The sequence below is a fragment of the Sinocyclocheilus anshuiensis genome, unplaced genomic scaffold (genome assembly GCF_001515605.1).
Source record: "Sinocyclocheilus anshuiensis isolate Anshui unplaced genomic scaffold, SAMN03320099.WGS_v1.1 scaffold883, whole genome shotgun sequence".
In the NCBI taxonomy this organism is placed as follows: Eukaryota; Metazoa; Chordata; class Actinopteri; order Cypriniformes; family Cyprinidae; genus Sinocyclocheilus; species Sinocyclocheilus anshuiensis.
In genome coordinates, this window is record NW_015547678.1 from 448,574 (window position 1) to 456,340 (window position 7,767).

The window sequence follows — 7,767 nt, forward strand, 5'->3', positions numbered from 1 at the left end:
TCCCAAAGACCCTGACAGACCTGTAATTATTCCCATAAGTGTAAAAATATTGTGTGTTTTGAAGTGGGACGTAACTTAGCGCTATCTTATGCACTGCTAACTTGAACTGTTTTTAGTCTAGTATGTTAGTAAACTTGATTCCTTTTAGGAACTGCAGGTCCTAGCCATAGAAACCATAATAATGATTTATATGGACATGACACTAGAATGAGTTTATGCAACTTTACACAATTACTATTACTATATTATTAGTTAATATTACTCCACCAGGTCTGAAATATTTTGTACGTTTTAATCCCCTGGAACACAGTACTTACATGATGATCTAATTCTAGAGAGCATGATGCATTGCTGTCTGTCAATAATTTTGGAGAAAGTGCGTTTTTTTTTTTAACAATTTTTTTTTGTTTACAGTCTTCCTTTAACGGACATTAATATAAGACAATACTGCAAAGAAGTGAAAGCCAATAGAACGTTATAATATTTGCTCAAGATTATTTTGGAAGGATTTAAAACCCTATATTAATGGGAGCGTAATATAGAAATGTGTGCTTTATTTTCAGAATGACCTTTTTTGGAATGTAAAAAACAATACATTATGCAATACATTATTTATTCTTGAATGGCACTGCATTTAAAAAAAAACTAAAAAAAACAAAGCTCAGTTTTTATGGAAATGATTGATGGATCTGATCATGATAAGAGTAAGATGTGCTACTAAGGTTAAGGTAGGGTTAGTGTTAGTATTTCTTTTGGCCTTGTGTCAGTCAGAACTTTGATTGACGTGACCAATGAAATCTGTCGAAACAGCCTCAGGCTGGGCTGGGGGTCACGCTTAACTAGTTTATTCATTTTTGGGCTACCATGTATGAAAGAAAAAAAGATATACATTATATGCACATTGATTAAAACAATGGCTAAAGTGAACTTTGTCACTCCAGTTGTTATTTATTCTGAATACATATTTAAGGTGACTCAGCCTTCCATTGCTTCTTACATTTATGAAGCTTGTCTTACGAATTGCTGGTTTAGATACTGAAACACTGCTTTTGTTTGTATTGGCTTAAAATGAGCAAGAAATCAAGCCTTAAGTTCCACATATGTTGTCATTGTTAATGCAAAACACGCAGATCAACATTCTTTTTTTAATTGATTATGCAAGATGACTGTTGATGAAACTCAAGTTTTGAAACCAAAATGAATCTTACTCAATGGAGCAAAGATAAATAATACCCTTTTTTGTTTCTTTTTCAAAATAAGCTCTGCATTTTAACATCTTCATTCTGATATTTCAGCAGGCTGTGGCGTATTTACTCCTGGCGTGTGAGTTTATCACCTACCGGTGCGAGAGGTGTCTGCTATGCTGGAGTCGAGCGTGGAGATGGACTCGGGGAAGATTAATTGCACTGTGTAGGTGTGAAGAAAAACAAAGAACAATCTATCTGTGTCTGGGAAATCGGACAGCCCCACAAGGAGGCGAGTGAGAGCATTGGCATGGCGATCTATCACAGGATGCTCATTACGCACAAGGTCAGGGTGCTCCGTCTCTACGGCCCCGGAGAACTACTAGTTCCTGCATGTGGTTTCACCCCAAGCCCTCTGGGCAACCACAGGCCAACATCTTAACAGTATGGGTTTAACATCTCTTTCATTAGGGGCATGAGAGCTTATGTAATCATATTCCAGCTGCGTCGCTGTGCATCTCAACATGATCAGCACACCTTAGAGCAATCAGTTCTGTTGTAAGAAGATAATCACCGTCTTTCTCAAGTTGAAATAATGACCCAGCGCTAATTCACACAGGCTTTTAGTAAGATTACCGTTTCATCAAGAGAATTGGAAGTAAGAAACGCACTTAGAACACTAGTAATACAACTACTCTTGAAAACTTAAGAAAACTTTAGGAACATGAAGAGAATATACTGTATAAGGTGCAAAAGCTGTGAAAATGTCAGACAACTTTTGTAGTAGCAATAACTACTTCTAAATTGAAAGCACTGAAAACTACTGTATTTCATACTGCATGGTATGTAATAAAACAGTTATTTTGTATAAAATAATCCATGAAAGGAAGTGATTAACTTTACATTTGTTGTCTGTAAGCTCTTTCAGCACAGAAAATGTGTGTGTACATACACAGACACCCCACAAACTATACATGCCAAGGCTGCATCATTTATTAGGTAAAACAGTAATATTGTGAAGTATTATTACACTTCAAAATAGCAGTTTTCTATTTAAATATATTTTAAATGTAATTTATTCCTGTGATGGTAATAAATAAAAGTATTCTTTGATTAATGTAATGTTCAAAAGAACAGATTTAAAATTGAATTTAAAATCGAGATATTTTTTCTAACATTATAAATGTTTTACTGTCTTTTTTGCAATTGAATGCATCCTTGTTGAATAAAATATAGTTTTTAAATATGACTTACTCCAAACTTTTGAATGGTAGTCTATATCATTCTTTTTACACTAATATAAATCATTACAGCAGTTTTCAAAATTGCTAATAATAAGAAATGTTTCTTGAGCAGCAAATCGGCATCTTTTTTCTTTCTTCTATTTTTCACTTGCCTCTTGCCATGGATATAGCCATGGCAGCTGTTATGGTGCTAAAATATATAAAAAAAATCTGGTTATAAATAAAAATTCAAATTTGTATTATTCCTAAACACCTGAAAAATCCATGTTAATGGCTATGTAGCACCAACAGCTCTGCATACCCTTCTGGAGATTTTTTTTTAAAGGTATGGAAAGAGCAGCTGTTTATTTTTAACAAGGTCATTATTTCAGTCAGATCAGAACAGTTTGTGCAGCACATTTCACTGTAGGTTTCTTTGTGATCCTCTTATGATGCAATACAGACTTAGCAAAGAGGCTTTTATTAAAGAATGGAGCAGCACCAACTATATTGCATCTGACAGCAAACCTCCAGCTAGTGCTGTTACTTATTTTGAATGTTTTTAATGAGAAAAAAAATGCTTACCTTGGGAGGGAATGATTGAAATACCCCTTTAAACCTCAGCAATACTTCTACTGGGTTTTGGGGGGAAACAAATCACCACACCTAAAAAGTCTAAACCACAATAATCCAAATAAACGAAAAGATAAAAACCACTGATGAATGGCAAATGTTTCTGTCACAATTAGGCACTAAATTGAATCTGAAATGCATGATATAAAAAAATGTTAGAGAGGTTTAACAACTTAAATGCAATCAAATATACTGATATCACTGCAGTGCTTGCTCCTTATGTAACAGATATGAAAAATCATTTTACTATTAATACATAAGATCACAAGGTTCATGATGTTCATACGAGAGCCTGCAGGTGGCCCGAAGAGGCTTAAGTTATTACTGCCACTATCACAAAGCAAATGTTTGAGACTGTGGACAGCTGCCACTGACGATAAGTGTGAAATGGAGATTTCATATATCTCAGAGGATAACAATGTAATCCAGCTGAGAGACAGAGCATCACGGACAGAAAAAAGGATGATCAGACGAAAAACACAGGGTGGAGGGTGAAAAGAAAGAGAGAGCGGGTGCACACGGCTGGTGTGGAGTGGGTGTGGAATGCACAGGACCGGCCAAATGTGAATGTAGTCCCGCAGAGCACATGAGGGAATAGAGATCTGCTATGACAGGAATGTGAGAGTGGGATATTATTAAGCAGAAGGAGCAGCTTTCTCGTCCACACACGGCGACTAACACCACAGGGACGTACAGCAACAACAGCTGCCTAATAATACTCACTGACTACACACGAGCCTCATAAAGGGGACCAGCCAACCGCAGGGAGAGAACAGAAATCATTACTGTGTGTTTCGGTCGCCTTCAAGATGGCCTCTTTGAAGAGGAAGCACTTCCAAATTTTCTCTTCACACTGAATGTCTCGTTCCCTCAAGCTATCCAGACAGAAACAGGAACAACTTGCAGATGCACTGACAGATTTGAAAATTGTTCCGCAAGACCTTTATGTTCACTTTATGCGGATGTGTAAGCGTTTATTCACTGCACTGTGTGAATACAAATTGCAAGCGACATGTAACATACAAAAGCACTGTGAAATGTAGGCACAGTTTATATTCATGTTGTATTTTCTTTCCTGTATAGTAGCAAAAAAATCATTTACAGTAGGAAATTTACAAAATATCTTCATGGTACATGATCTTTACTTAATATCCTAATGATTTTTGGCATAAAAGAAAAATCGATAATTTTGACCCATAACGTATTGTTGGCTATTGCTACAAATATACCTGTGCAACTTAAGACTGGTTTTGTGGTCCAGGGTCACATATATAAATATTATATATACATTTAAATATATATACAAAATGTCTTAATTCCAAAATTATTAGAACACTAGTATTTTCACCAACTCCAAGATGCTTTAAGAAACCTTCCTGCAAAGCTTCCTGAAAAACTATGCGCAAGTGCACCGAGGGCAAAAGCTGCTTTAAACGCAAAGGATGGTCACACCAAATGTTGATGTAATTTAGTTAATAGAAGTTAATTGATAAAGAAAATCTATCTGACAGCATCCTCATTTTACAGCATTTTTACACAAGTGCCTAAAACTTTTAACAGTACTGTAGCTTTGCAGGTAGGTTTCTTGAAGCATCTTGGAGACGTTGCCACAGTTCTTCTGGATTTAGTCTGTCTCAGTTTGTTCTGTTTCTTCATGTCATTCCAGACAGACTGGATGATGAAGAGGTCAGATCTCTGTGTGGAGCACTGGCTGTTGTCAGACTCCTTGTGCAAACAGAAATCTCACTGGATTATTACAGTTAATGGCAAAATGAATGTCTGGAAAAGTAAACTGATATTTCCTACTGACACACTACAGCAATAAAAATAACTGACCTAAAACCATTTTTTAGCTGGTGAAAATACCAGTGCTCAAATCATTTTGGCCACCACTGTATATACATATATTTTTGGATGTAATTAAATCACAATTAATCGATTTGACAGCACTCTTATATGCGTGTATGTATGTGTGTGTGTGTATATATATATATATATATAAATAATATTCCAATATATATTAAATATTTAAAAATATGAATTAATTCAGTTCCATATTTCTTCTGAATATGCCATATATTAGTTACATTTGTTTTGTAAATATAAACTCATATTTATAAATATATTAATAATTGCAATATATTTTTATACACGTATTTAAATTTTTTGTCAAATAACATCCATTTTCATTATGCATGACTTTATTCTATATATTCTTGTTTTTGTAAATAATGAATGTTTAATTAAACTTGTATACGCATGTGTAGACGTACACAGAGATATGCCTAATTAAAACAAATAATTCTCATGCATCTGCCTACATTCTAGAAAAAAATGCACTGCAAAATGCAGTAGAAAAGGAGCATAATTAAAATATAATAATTGTTCATTAAATACTAAATATACTTAGTTTATAAAAAATGCAAGTGACTGGCCAAATAACTCTATATTTGGCCGTGACGTAGGTTTATAGAGAAGAGTTATGAACATTGTAACATCACTCAACCCTAATTTTACTTACAATATTCATTTTCATTTATTTTTTATTTTTTTTAAATCGGCAGAGTGAAAGTACAAGCATATATATTTTTTTGTATGTATGTTTGCAAAATGAGGATTTTAGTGCATCTAAAAGTTTATGGGCTGAGTGGAGAAGAAAAAGACAAGATAAAAATCACCACAGAGAGCAGTGTTGAAGCATCCAGATCCAGTCTGGTTTCAGCTCATACAGAACATTCAAACAATGTTAAGATGTGTTTAATGCATGGCAACCGAACGGGAGAATTCTTGTGGATTAGAAGCCATTTTTGGTCTCCCATTTATTGGTCCTCAGCGACCCATTCTCAGAATTCACTTTATGAGCTCATTTCCCAGAATGATTGTGCTTGTAAAATGATGGACAACAGCATTACTTTGGAGCAGCACAATATGCATGATATGGTCAACACAACACTTACGAGCAATAATCTTTATACTCACTCATATAAAGCCGCCGCCCAACCCAGCTTTAGCTGAAGACCAGAATTAGCTCGGAGAAGACAGAAAACACTTCAACCCAGTACTTTTGTCAGCATGAACATTTACTTTTGCCATGTCATATAACAAAAAGTGGTATTAACTAGAAATCAAGTTTCCATGTGGTGTAACTTAGTTTTATTTTAATTCCACAAATTTGTCAAAAAAATTACAAAATACTCAAATGGGGAGAACACAGGACTCACAATCTGCCTTAATTATCTCTACTTTTTGTTTACACTGTGTCATCCCATGGCGACTACTAATATATACAATAAGCTTCAAGATACCAGTATATATAAATCTTAGCAGTCAGAATGTACATTCTGCTATTGCCGCTTTGAAACAAGAAGCTAAACCATTGACAACACTCAACATCAAAGGTTTAAGACACAAAAGAGGGACAAAAGGATTTGAGAAAAATGCTTAAAACAAAAGTAAAATGCTGTATACATCGGAGACAGAATAAAAGATACATGACAGTCCAATTACAGAAAGTAATCAGCTTTGGGCATATACTGCTAAAAACAGGCTTCTATGCATACTCTACAAAGGCTTTTTTAAAACCAAACAGGGAGAATTCAAAACAGTACAAGGAGCTTTGACTGTACGCTCGAATAAGGCCCACACCCGATCTCACCAGAGCTAAAAGTGACTTTTTAGCATGTCATTTCAAATAACGAACGTTAATTCTGATGGATCTGGAGTAAAACCAACGCAACGAACAAAAATACTGTATGTAACAGTCGATGATTGCTATCAAATGGCCTCGACATGATGGAGAGCAACTAAAGAGGCATCATGCATCATAGGTAATGCAATGTCAGGAATGCAGAGAGTAGCTCAAACACGGTCATCATCTCCACTACTGTGAACACATGCACACACACAGGTACACAGACTCCAATCCAAGCCACCCTCTTCCCCCAGGCTTCACAGTGAGAATGGTTCTATGAATCTGTACAGAAGGTCGGGAAACTGACTGTGAGGACAAACCTGGGGGTGGGGGGGGGCATTACTATCTTTTCCAGCACCTTTTGATGATGTGTAAATCTAGAAGTAAAAAAATGTGCATCAAGATGTCTCATATTGTCACTTAAAAAAGCAGTCCGGTCGGTTTCGCAATCTCTAAGCACTGAGGAACTAGTCGAGATATGAACCCAGTTGCAAAACTCAATGCCGTTCAACTTTGGTACACAGAAAACAGAGCGAACGGCTTTCGAAATGCACTTAAAAAGCAACAAGAAAGCCAATTATAGTTTCAGAACAAAAACTGAGGTTAATCAGTGCAATATTCATTCTTTCCAAATGGGCTACTTGCCCCAATACTCACGAGGCACCGCACATCATCCTCCTTCAAGTGTTTTGAAAGTCTAACTCCGTTTGAGTTCAGCCACGAAATTGAACATATGGTCATGATGTCATGAGTGTTTGTCGCAGACTGTCGATACATACGAAACCAATCAAACAAACCAAACAATAAAAAAAGCATCATCTGAGCTTTGACCTCTAGAGGTGTTTGGATTAAAATCTGGTACAATTCTACCCAGCGAACCCCGTTTCCATGGACCGAACCATCTGACATGGTTACCTGCTCGAACAGTGCCATCTCCTTCCCCTCTGAAACAAGGGATGACACTTCAGAACATTATTATATAGGAGGTCTAACGACTCTGTTAGGAATCCACACCTAATAATAATAGTAATAATTA